The 11,069-nt window shown below is 55.0% G+C and overlaps 1 long non-coding RNA gene across 1 annotated transcript; it reads right to left on the bottom strand.

Annotated features, from left to right (window-relative positions):
- Nucleotides 1-2,670: 2,670 nt before the first annotated feature.
- LOC118833162 lies at nt 2,671-10,641 on the bottom strand. Its single transcript, XR_005009289.1, has 3 exons — nt 10,556-10,641; nt 3,994-4,137; nt 2,671-3,569 (listed from the first exon to the last, which is right to left on the bottom strand). It is a non-coding gene; the product is annotated as an uncharacterized LOC118833162 (long non-coding RNA).
- Nucleotides 10,642-11,069: the final 428 nt, after the last annotated feature.

Raw genomic sequence — 11,069 nt, 5'->3', positions numbered from 1 at the left:
AGTTCCTGATACATTCTGGTGTTCAGAGGCTTGCTGCTATGTTCAGGTCTTCGCTGGGGATGGAAGAGATGGGGAGGACAGGCTGAGCTATTAGATTAGTTTGGCCAGCTTTGCTATCTAGGTCAGATGTACCCACCCCAGAGGGCTCCCGAGTCATCTGCTCCCTCTTCTTCCCTGACTAGTGACGCTCCAGCCTTCTCTTTGAAGATGCCTGAGGCAGCCGTTCCAGTTCTGAGTTATTAAGCATTTCTTCCCCCCTATCAAGTCAAGTTCTGCTTCCTTGCAACTTTCTACTTATTCCTAGTTATGCCCTAGAAGGCCAAGCCAACTAAATTGAATCTCTCTTCCACAAGATGACTGTAAAGTTCTGACCTCTTAAATCTTCTCCATACTGAACGTAGCCAGTTCCCTCAAGTGGCATAATCTCAAGGCCTTTCACCGTACTACTCTCGATTGCGCCCCTGTTATCAATGCTCTTCCTAAAATGTGGTCCTAAATTTAATACAACACCCTGGATGGGGCTCTGACCAGGGCAGAAGGTAGTGAGATTAGCTCATACCCATCATGGTACCAGGCATGAGCAGGATGGTCCACGGTCCATTTGGAGTAATATCTCAGCCTAGTAGGCTGGACTCCACATCTTACCAAGGAATGGTTCAACTTAACAGAGGTAGGGAATCTGCAGCCTCTAGGCCACCCGTGGCCTTCTAGGTCCTTGGGTGCGGCCTTTTGACTGAGTCCAAGTTTTACAGAACAAATCCTTTTCTTAAGGGGATTTGTTCTGTGAAGTTTGGAGTCAAAGGGCCACACTTGAGGACCTACAGGGCCACAGGTGGCCTCGAGGCCGCAGGATCCCTACCCCTGGTTTAACAGCACGTCTCTCCCAAGGATGGAGCCTGGATGTTGTGGGGAGCTGGGCTCGTGAAAATTCGTGGGGCACGAAGGTGGAGCTATTGGACTGGGCTCCCAGGAACTTCATGGTATGACATGCCACTCCCCCCACTTTAGTGAGCAACTGGACCCAAAGGCCAGGGTCCCCTGGGCACCAAGCTGACTGCGGTGGGAAGGGGGCAAAGGCGGAGGGGCGCTAGGGCCTGATTCTGCTCGTCTTTGGGCACATGGTCGCCAGGGGGCGCTGTGTAAATATGGGTGTTAGGAGTGCACCATGAGGGGAGGGTGCCGTGTCACGGGCTAACACCAGAGAGACACGTATGCGCGCGCGCGGCCGCCAGGGTGCGCCTCGTCTTGCGCCTTTCTGCGAAGCCGCCAGGGGGCGCGCCGACACCGCGACCGCAAAGGCACCGGCCGCAGCCACATCCGCGGGCGAGGCGGGACGCGGCGCGGGACGCGCTGCCATTGGCTCGCCGAGCCGTCCGTCAGGGCCGAGAGCGGAGGCCGCCTCCTCTGCGAGCAGCGCCTGTGGGAACGCCGGGCTGCAGGTAGGGCTCGCCCTGGCGTCGGCGCCTGCCCCTTAATGCGAGGGCGGGGCCGGGGAGCGCCTGCCCCCCCTATCCCCTCTGTCACCTGCCCCCCATCCATCACTTGTCCCCCATCCCCTCTATCTCCTGTCCCCCATCCCTCTATCATCTGCTCCCCATCCTATCACCTGCCCCCATCCCCTCTATCTCCTGTCCCCCCATGCTTCTATCGCCTTCCCCCATCCCCTCTATCACCTGTCCCTCCATCCCCACTATCTCCTGTCCCCCATCCCTCTATCATCTGCTCCCCATCCTATCATCTGCCCCCCCATCCCCTCCATCTCCTGTCCCCCCATGCTTCTATCGCCTTCCCCCATCCCCTCTATCACCTGCCCTTCCATCTCTCTTATTACCTGCCCCGCCCCCCATCCCCTCCATCCCTCTTATCACCTGCCCCCCATCCCTCTATCACCTGTCCCCCATGCTCTCTATGACCTGTACTCCCATCCCCTCTATCACCTGTCCCCCATCCCCTCTATTACCTGCTCCCCACATCCCTTCTATCTCAATCTCTCCCCCATCTTCCACCTGTCCCCCACATCCCTCTTATCAATAGCTCTCCCTCACATCCTCTCAACACCCACCCCTCAATAGCAAAGTCCTCTGCATCCCCCAGCATACTGCTCCATCCTCCTCAGCCTCATCCTTTGTCCCTACAGGTACTAGGTCCCCCCATTTCTCCCAACTTCCTGACCCCACCTTCCTCATCCCCTTATTCCCTCAATTCTTTAATCTCTTACCTCTCCCAGCCCCCTCAATCCACCAGCTCCTTCCTCCCCCTGGTCCCCTGGCCCCTTCATACCACGCAGCTCCCCAGATTCTGTGTCGCCTAGTGCCTTCAATCTCTTGGTCCCCCCAGTCCTGCTAAGGGCATCTCTGGAGGGAAAATGAGCCCCACGTTATGGAGAACCAACTCAGTAAGAAGGGACTCAGAATTCAAAGGAAGAACAGAACCAAAACCTTCCTGAGGTGCTGGGCCTGAGCTTGAGTAAACTTTAATTGGACCTTGGGTTTAGAGCAGACATACAGCATTCCCTTTCCTGCCTGTGTGTATGTTAGTTGTTGAGCCCCAAAGTAGTTGAAGGTTCATTCATTCCTCACTTTCCTACCTAGATTTTCAGCCTCTCTTTGATCCTTGGATGGGAATAATGGGTCACTCAGGAGGCTCCACTGGCATCCCAGACTCTCCAGTAACTATGGTCTAAATCCCAATTTATGCAGAGGCAGAGTAGCCCATCTCTTAGAACAGGAGCCACTTCCTGGAGAAGAATGGCCCAGGCTCCTTCCTGCCTTTATCACATATATACACTCAGAGTAGAGGAAGGTACTTAAGGTACTATGACGATGTGCACTTTAAGGATGGAGATAGGAGAGAGTCAGAAATACATCCTCCATTGGAAGCAGCAGTGAGGCTGTGGGAATCAATCCAAGTCTCATGGGGCTGCAGTTCTTGGAGCTTGGGAGTAACCTGGTTGAAGAGAGAAGCTTTTGTAGCCACTGTTCCTTTACCCCTGGGAGCACGGCCTATACCTTTCCCTTCCCCTCTCTCCCTAGAGGTCAAGGCAAGTAGGGATGCCTTAGAAGGGGAGGGTTCAAGAGAAAAGCCCCTGGCCTCATAAACGGCTTCCGCTCTGGGGATGCTCTACACGGTCCATGAAACTGGAGGGCCATTTGAGTGAGGACAGCCTCATTCTAGAAGCCCAAGGCTGGCACTTAACGGTCTTGGGGCAGGGGTGTGGAATCATTTCTTCTTGAGTAACTTGCCAACCCTAAGCAGGGAAAAGGAGATGGATACTAGGCCTAGGGTGTGGGATGGAAAGAAAGAAACTAAGGCAGGGGGTATCCCTTTGCTGTTCCTTGTGGCTCAGGGGAAAGCCCAGGCTAAGAATCTCTCATCTAAATTGGGAGTGTTAGCAAGAGTAGGAATTTGGAAGATATAATCTGAGCTTGCCGAAATGCTGCATAGAATGTACATTAGGTTCAGTAGGTCTCTGCATCCCTTTAGCTCTGCCAAGTCTTCTTCTTCTGGTCCCTCAGCTCTCACCACAAAGCCAGGAAGCTGCCCAGGCAGTCTTCAGATCCCTTTGGACACTAGACACACAAAGCTATGAAGTCAGTACTCCTGCAGGAGCTGAAGGCAGCCCCTCCATCTCACCACTGGACCTGGGGGCCCTTCCAGCCTTCCCCGCTCTCGGGGTCATAGGGCAGGTGTCTCCAGGAGAGGGCCAGACTCCTGTTCCTGCTGAACTGAGCCAGTTTATCCAAAGCAACTGTGTTTCAGCTCAGTAGGCACAGGAGGCAGAGCCCAGTGAGACAGACTGGATGAAGAGCAAGGCGGCCAAGGGTAGGGGGGCAAGGGGGGCGGAACTTAGCCACTGTGAACACAATATGATGCTGACTCTGTTCACAAGGCAGCTAAGTCCTGCTCCTCAGGCCAGGCTGGGCTGGGGGGCTCACTCCTTTGGGCTCCATTGTCCCACAAATATGCACCCACATGCACACACTAGTAGTGGACCTGGCAGCTCCAGCAGCAGGGCCAGTGGTCAGTTGGAAATCCCTGGCAATGTGATTTGTGGCAGTAATCAAATCCCATCCCCAGGAACCCCAGCCGGCCAAGGCTCGGGGGTGCTGGGTCCAGGACTGTCGAGGAAGCTCACACCTAGGGAGGAGAGAACAAAGACAATGAAAAAGAAGGAAAAAAGTATCAACGGTTCACCCAGATCCCGATAATATAGGGCAGAATCAGCCTTCCTCCTGCCTTCACAAGCCTCTCGGGGCTCCGGTTTCCTCATCTGTAAAATTAGAGGATTAGACCAGAGGCCTTCTAAGGTCCCTTCCAGCTATGGCACTGTGATCCTGTGATCTTTCCCTCTTGGGCCCAGAGGGAATGCTCTCTGCCAGCCTAAATATCCCAGCCCCCAATCTGGGATGGAGCCCTTTCCCCAGGCAGGGGCTTAGACAGTTAGGGGTCAGAAGTCCCTCTAGTTCTAGTAATCCTAGATCCAAAACAGGGGCCAAGGAATTCTTCCAGAGGTACACATCTGGATAAAGCTCCCCCTCTGCAGGAAAAGAAAATCAGATGTGCAGAAGCAGTTGGTGGAAAGAACAGAAAACGACTGACCTCTGGTGAAGGTTGGGCGGGGAGGGGGCATGCCTTGGGAGACTGGAAGGACCTAGGGTTCCCAAAGTCCTGGATACCAGCTTTCCCTTCCACTCTCTCCTGAGGTCCTGGCCCCCAACCCCAATGGGTAGAGATCCCCAGCAGAAGGAAGACATATCCTCCCTCTCCAGCTGGGCAGGCCAAACAAGGCTAGGGAGAGAGGAAGAGAAATCGGGCGGCAGGCAGGCAGGGTGAGGAAGTGATCTCACACCAGCTGGCGCCGTTTCCTAGAAGCCCAAAGAGGAGGAGGAAACCACCAGGACCTCCCCCCAGCTTCTGTCATGGCCCCACGGCTGGGCCTTAATCCTCTCCCTGGTGGAGCATGGTCCTTTTGGGGGGATTCATATTCAAAGGTACTCCTTTCCTAACATCTCCTTGCCTATGGGTTTAGCTAGCCATGCCTAAAGCCAGTAGGGCACCCTTAGGGAGAAGCCCCAGAGAGCAAGGAGCAACAGATCCAATGGGTGGCGAAAAGATGCCACTCCCAAGTAGGATTAGTATTTGGGGAAAGATAGCCAGTAGCCTCTACCCTTCACCTTAAGACACTAACAATCTAGGATACTTCTTTTCCCAAGATGAATATTGAAGGAGCTGGGCAAAGTTTAGTCCAGCTAGGAATGGGCTGGAAACAGAGACCCCCCAGCTTCCTGACTCCTGCCTCCCAACACCCGCCCTGCCCCAAGCTGCCTCCGGAAGTGAGGCAGCACATTGGTGTCCTGGGGAACAGGACAGAACGGGAAGGGCGGCCATCTGGCCCGGCCCGTTTCCTGTGGGGTTTCCCCTGCACACAGCCATGAACCTGGCCAAGGCCCACCCTGTCCCAGCAGACAAGACAGGCTTCTCCTCCAAAGCTCCCTACCCCTCACAGCCCTGCTCCACTGGACCTCAATGACCTTGACCTTGGTCCAGCGAGATAGGGACAGGACACTTGTCTCCATTTAGGCCCCAGGCCCAGCGAATAGGCAGGTGGGGGCCCAGGGCAAGGGAATAGCTTAGAGGTGGCAGGCCCAGTCTAGAATGGAGGATATTTTAAATGAAGCTCCCAGGAAAGTGTGAAGAGAGAAGGCAGGACACAAGAGTGACCACAAGACAGATATGTACACAGGCACATCCAAAGTTCCCCCTACTCAGGCTCCCAAGGATGAATCAGGGGCAGTTTCCAGTGCTGCCTCCAAACCCTGTCCCCACATACTTTCCACCCACTCCCTGGGCTGGATTGGAAAATACCAAACCATCCAGGCTCCACCCTGCCTCAGCCTGGCTGCCTGGTCTTGGGCCACAGGGCCAGGCCTGTCACTAACACTTCAGACTAATGGGCTTAGATCCTCAGCAGAGACACCACAAAGCAGGAGCTGGGGCCCACACAGCAGATCTAACAAGGGGAACCCTCCTGGGGCTATTTCCCCAACCATTACCCTTCCCTTTAGAATGGGGCCTCTGACTGGAAATCATTCCCCTCAACCTCCCTCCCACTGGACAGCTTGCGAAGCAGTGCTCCCCTCCTCCCCCAAGGTGGGGCCTGACCAGCTACACTGGAAAAGGCTGTCATGCTGGAGAGTAAAGAGAGCCAGAATGGGTGATCTCCCAACAGGGAAACCTGCCTAGATCAGAGGGCAGCTTACCTGAGAGCCTCTTTCCTGGCTTGCACCCAGGCTACAGTTACTATAGGGTCTTTTTTTTTCTTTTTGGTGAGGAGAGTCACCATGGGGTCTGAATCACTATATAAATAGGAAAACCAGGCAAAGCCACAGTTCCCACTCCATCTACTCCACCCTCATGATCTCTTGGTGGGGCAACACAGCCAGGTTCCCTTTGAAGAGTGAACAGATCTCCAACCCCTCATCCCTCCCTACATGCTAAGATAAGCCCAGGACAGGCCTAAATTTGATTCCCCAGTGAGAAGGACTTCTCCCTCCGACCCACCCCCTTCATTGTCACTCTAGCCTCTGATAAAACAGCTGGAGATCTCAGGGGCCAGCATATTCCTTGCTTTGCTATCATATAAAGGTCCCATTCCCAGTCTTTCAAGTCAAATTTCAGGGCAGGAGCTCTAGGAGGATTTTCCTGAGCCAGAGAAGTAGCCAGAGCTATGCCCCACTCCCCCTTTTCCTAAGTCATGAATTACAACTTTTTGAACCTGGTTCTAAGATCCAAGTCTGGGGTGGGGCAGTTCCTTAGGCCTGTGCCACTAGTTAAAACTGGGTCTGTAAGCATCCTCAGAACCCTGATTCCCTAAGACCCTATCCCTTGGACCTCCTCCCACCAGGAAACCTTCTCTGAAGCTCCCAGAAATACAAGGACAATTCCATCTGGAAGGTCAGATTTTCCTAAAGAACAAACGCCACCCAACATTTGCATGCTGGGGAAACCCTCAGTGCCAAGTCTGGACATGCTAAGGAATCTGATGCCATCTTTGCCCAGGACTAGTGCTTGAAATGACCACACTCAAAAGTGGTATCAGCTCCCAACATCATTTTAGGGTGATAGACCCCAACCAAGGTCCTAGAGTCCATAGGGCCTCCGCCTCTACTTTCACCCAAGGACACCAAGTCTGCCCTCCACTGACCTAGGATACCCAACTTCTAGAAGCACTATCTTCACCTGTAGGAAGACTAGAAATTCAGTTAGCTTCTTCAGAGAGGGAAAATGGGGAAACCCTGGACTGGAAAGGATAAAGCAGACCCAAGCCTTGGCACTCAATGTACTTTCCCATCCATCGGCTTACTGTGTACTTTCTACTTTACAGGTGGAGACCTCCAAGACCAGAAAAGTTCAGAGGCACATTAAAGACCACACAGTGGATTCAGGATGAAGCCAAGCCTGAACATCAAGATAAATTCAAACTGGGAAAAGGAAGACCACGTGTCAGAAGGATGGGGTTAGTGGTAAGTGGTTCCCAGTGGGGCAAGATAGCCTCACCTTGGGGGGGGGGGAGGGCTGGATTACAGACATTAGTGAAGAAGGTTCAGGGCACACAGGGTCTGGGATTGTTCTAAGGAATGCCTTCCCCCTCCCACCCAGCATCCTTTTTGTGCATGCCAGAACAAGGGTTCGATAAAGAGAGAGGGTTCACCATCCCAACAGCTTTATAGAAGACATTTAGAAAAGGCTCTGGGGTGTGGTTTTGTTCAAAGCATGCTTTGAGATCTACAAAAGTCTATTACCCCCAGGGTGGATGGAAGGGCAGACTGCCTCCCCTCCTCCACTCCCTGTACCAAAGAAGCCAATTAATCCACAGGCTTGGGGGGATGGGGGAGGCGGGCATTGCAGCTGTATCCATCTCGGAACATCTGGTCTCCAGTTGTGACAGGCATCGGGTGGGCCCCAAGGTGTCCAGAGCTGCCCCCCAAGGTTGATGATCTTAGTGTCAATGTTCAGAGAAATGTGCACCAAAGGAAATTAGGTCCATGTAGACCCCACCCCCGAGGACTTGCCCGATCACGTATGTGTCCTGTGTGTGTCAGGAGTCTGGCATAGTTTCCCTAGGGCTGACCCTGTAAATCAGGAGCTTCTGAACAGGGGGTTGGGGGTGTGGTGAGAGCAGGGCAGCTGGGGAGCAAAGCAAACCTCAAGGGGGCCAGCAGAGGGGGGAAGCAGGAAGGCCTTAGCCTGGATCCCAGGCCCATATACTCCGAAGTATGTGAATCCTCAGTGTGGGATCCAGAAAGCTGTGTCTTTAAATCAAGGAGAGGTGCCCCAGCACCCTCCCCCTGCCTCAGAGCCCAGACAGGAAAAGTTGCTTTTCCTTCTGGGAGAACAGGCAGAGGGGGGGAGTCTGGGGACTTAGGAACTGGGGGTGGGGAGAGGAATTAAGACAACCTGGGGGCCTCCACCCCTGCCTCAAGACCCAAAGCTGAGTTATTTATCTTCATAGACACAGCATATCCCGTGCCCCCAAACGTCCTCCAGCACCCCCACCAGCAGGATACTAGCTCAGAGCTGTGGCCCCTACAGTGATGTACTGAATGTAGCCATCCAGACTCTCACACCAGGTCCTATTTTAAACAAGGATGGATTTGTCATGTGCCAGGGTTAGCAGTCAGTCTGAGGCCAAGGTTAGAAGATCAGTTTAGGGTCATGGATCAGTTTTTCCCTGTGTGAAGGTAAGTGGATCACATGGGGATCGAAATCTTGGCCTCAACCCTCTTCCCTCCCCCAGCTTCTCCATTATCTGTACCCAAGGGCTAAGCTGGTGTTGGGGCTCTAGACTGTGGAGTCATCTTCCTGGACACAAGGCAGGGCCTTCATTCATGACCTTGAACCAGTCACTTCCTTCCCTAAAGAAGAGGGGGGAGCAAGGTTCCTGACACCACAGGTGTGTCATCTTAAACCCTGAACATCCCTGGTCCCCACTGGGATGCCTGCAAGAGAGGACACACCATACCGAGGAGAGTGAGCGTCCTCAGCCTCTCAAGTGGCAAAAGATCTCCCCAGCTTGGAGGCTTTAGGGAAGACAACACCCTATACTTCTGTATGGTACTTGGACACAGTTTGGTGGCACAAGTATTCTCATCTAAGCTTTGCAGATGGAGAAGCAAGCTCAGAGAAGTTCAGTGATTCTAAGTTCAAGGTCAGACAGTTACTGTCAGAACATGGATTCGAATCCAGGTCTCCTGACTCCAAATCCAGTGCTCTCATCACTACACAACACCCTGAAAGGAAATTTTTCCTTCTACAAGTTGTCACAGGCATGTGGGGTTGAGGGGAACTACATAACAGTCCACCTGGGTTCAACCCCAAACCCTCCTGGAGTGGGGGGGGGGCCCCTCTATGCAGATTGCTCTCAATCCTGACCCCTTAGGAGTTGAGGACTTGGGTCAAGTTGACCAGGGAGGTGTCAATGGGTGGTCTTTGATAGACCACACCCAAGCCTGGATATGGCCTGAGAGCATTTTTACCACTCCCACCCCAGGAAAACCGAAGACACCCACTCAAGCTATAAGTGATCCAGAGTCTTAAATCCATCGTGAATGAGGGGAAATTTGGCCCAAGATTCACTGTCACCTCCCTCTAAAACCCCTCTCAAGCTCATACCTGAGCCAGCCTTCCGTGAGACCCTACCTGACCCCTGGTGGTTTAGTCACACAAACAGACAGACAGAATTACAGCACAGATAGACTCAGCTCCAGGTTGTGTGTGTGGGGGGGGGGGGGGGTCCTGTTAGGAAAGAGCTCCAGCTAGAAATGGGGGAGAGAGGGAATGCTCTGGACAGCACTGACACCCCCTTCCCCCGCTCCCCATCCGGCACCAGGTCCTTAGAGGAAAGCCCAGGATGGAATCTCCCTACACCCTCAAGAGCACATCCCCCCACCCCCAGATTCCTGCCCCAAGGCTTTTGCGCAACGTCTGCCCCTTCTCACAACCAGTCGCGGCTGGGTGGGGCGGCCCTTAAAGAACTTGAAAGGAGTTGGGGCCGTGGATGGGGGAGGGGACCAGTGCTTCCGGAGCCTGGGTGGCCCCCAGGAGAACCCCAAGCTCTCTGAGGGGCACGCACCGCGCCGGGGTCTCTTCTGTCTCCAGGCGCCCGGCCAGGGTCCCAGGACTGGCGGACCACGCCGCCTGTCCCGCTAAGCAGACGGGGGAGACTTGGCTTCAGGCGCCCGCGCCCATGCCCTCCTCCCCCTCAGTCTCGGTGCCAGCCCGGGACTGAGGACCGTGCCAGGGGCGGAGGCGGGAGGGCTAGGGAGAGCGCCCAAAGCAGGCGAGGGCGCCCCGGACATAGCGCCCTTCCTTTCCTTGCCCGCCGCCCTCCAGGGGGCCCACACCCTTCCCGGGGCAGCCACCCCGGCCCGCCCCCATACCCACTTTTGCCCCGCCGGGCCTCCTTGGCCTGGCCCGACCCGGCCTGTAGCCCGCTCCTCCCGCCAAGAAGTCAGTCCCAGGAAAAGTAGTGACGACCGCTCCCTCTTCCACTTACCGGGTCGAGCCTCCGAGCTCCAGGAGCGGGCGGCCAAAGTAGGAGACGGACGGGCCGGGGGCAAACAGGGGGCAGGCCTAGCGACTGGTCCCCACCCTAGTCACTGGCTGTCCGGCTCGAAGGAGAAATCCTTTTTAAAACCTTCGCCGTCTCCTCCCTCCTCATTACCGCCGGGGAGAGGGAGAAGGAGGGAGCCGGGAGGGAGGGGTGGGGGCGGGACGGGAGGGGCGGGGCCGCCGCCACTGTCCTGGGGACCCAGAGCAGAGCCCGCCTCCTGCCTCCTCTGTACCGCGCCCCTCAGGCCCACGGCCCATCCCCGGACCCAGTCCTCGACCCTTGTGGCCAGCTCTGACCTGCTCTCAGTGTCTACCCCTAACTGTTCTTAAGTGAGTCCCCTAGGCCTTCGGTGTCTTCACCTGGCCCTAAATCTGACTCCGACCCCGTCACTAACTTTTCCCCTGCCTCCGTTTCTGCCTTCGCCTCCGTCAGCCCTTTCACCGTTTTTTACTACTAC

This window comes from Trichosurus vulpecula, chromosome 1, assembly GCF_011100635.1.
Source record: "Trichosurus vulpecula isolate mTriVul1 chromosome 1, mTriVul1.pri, whole genome shotgun sequence".
Lineage (NCBI taxonomy): Eukaryota > Metazoa > Chordata > Mammalia > Diprotodontia > Phalangeridae > Trichosurus > Trichosurus vulpecula.
This window is presented reverse-complemented; position numbering and strand designations above follow the sequence as displayed.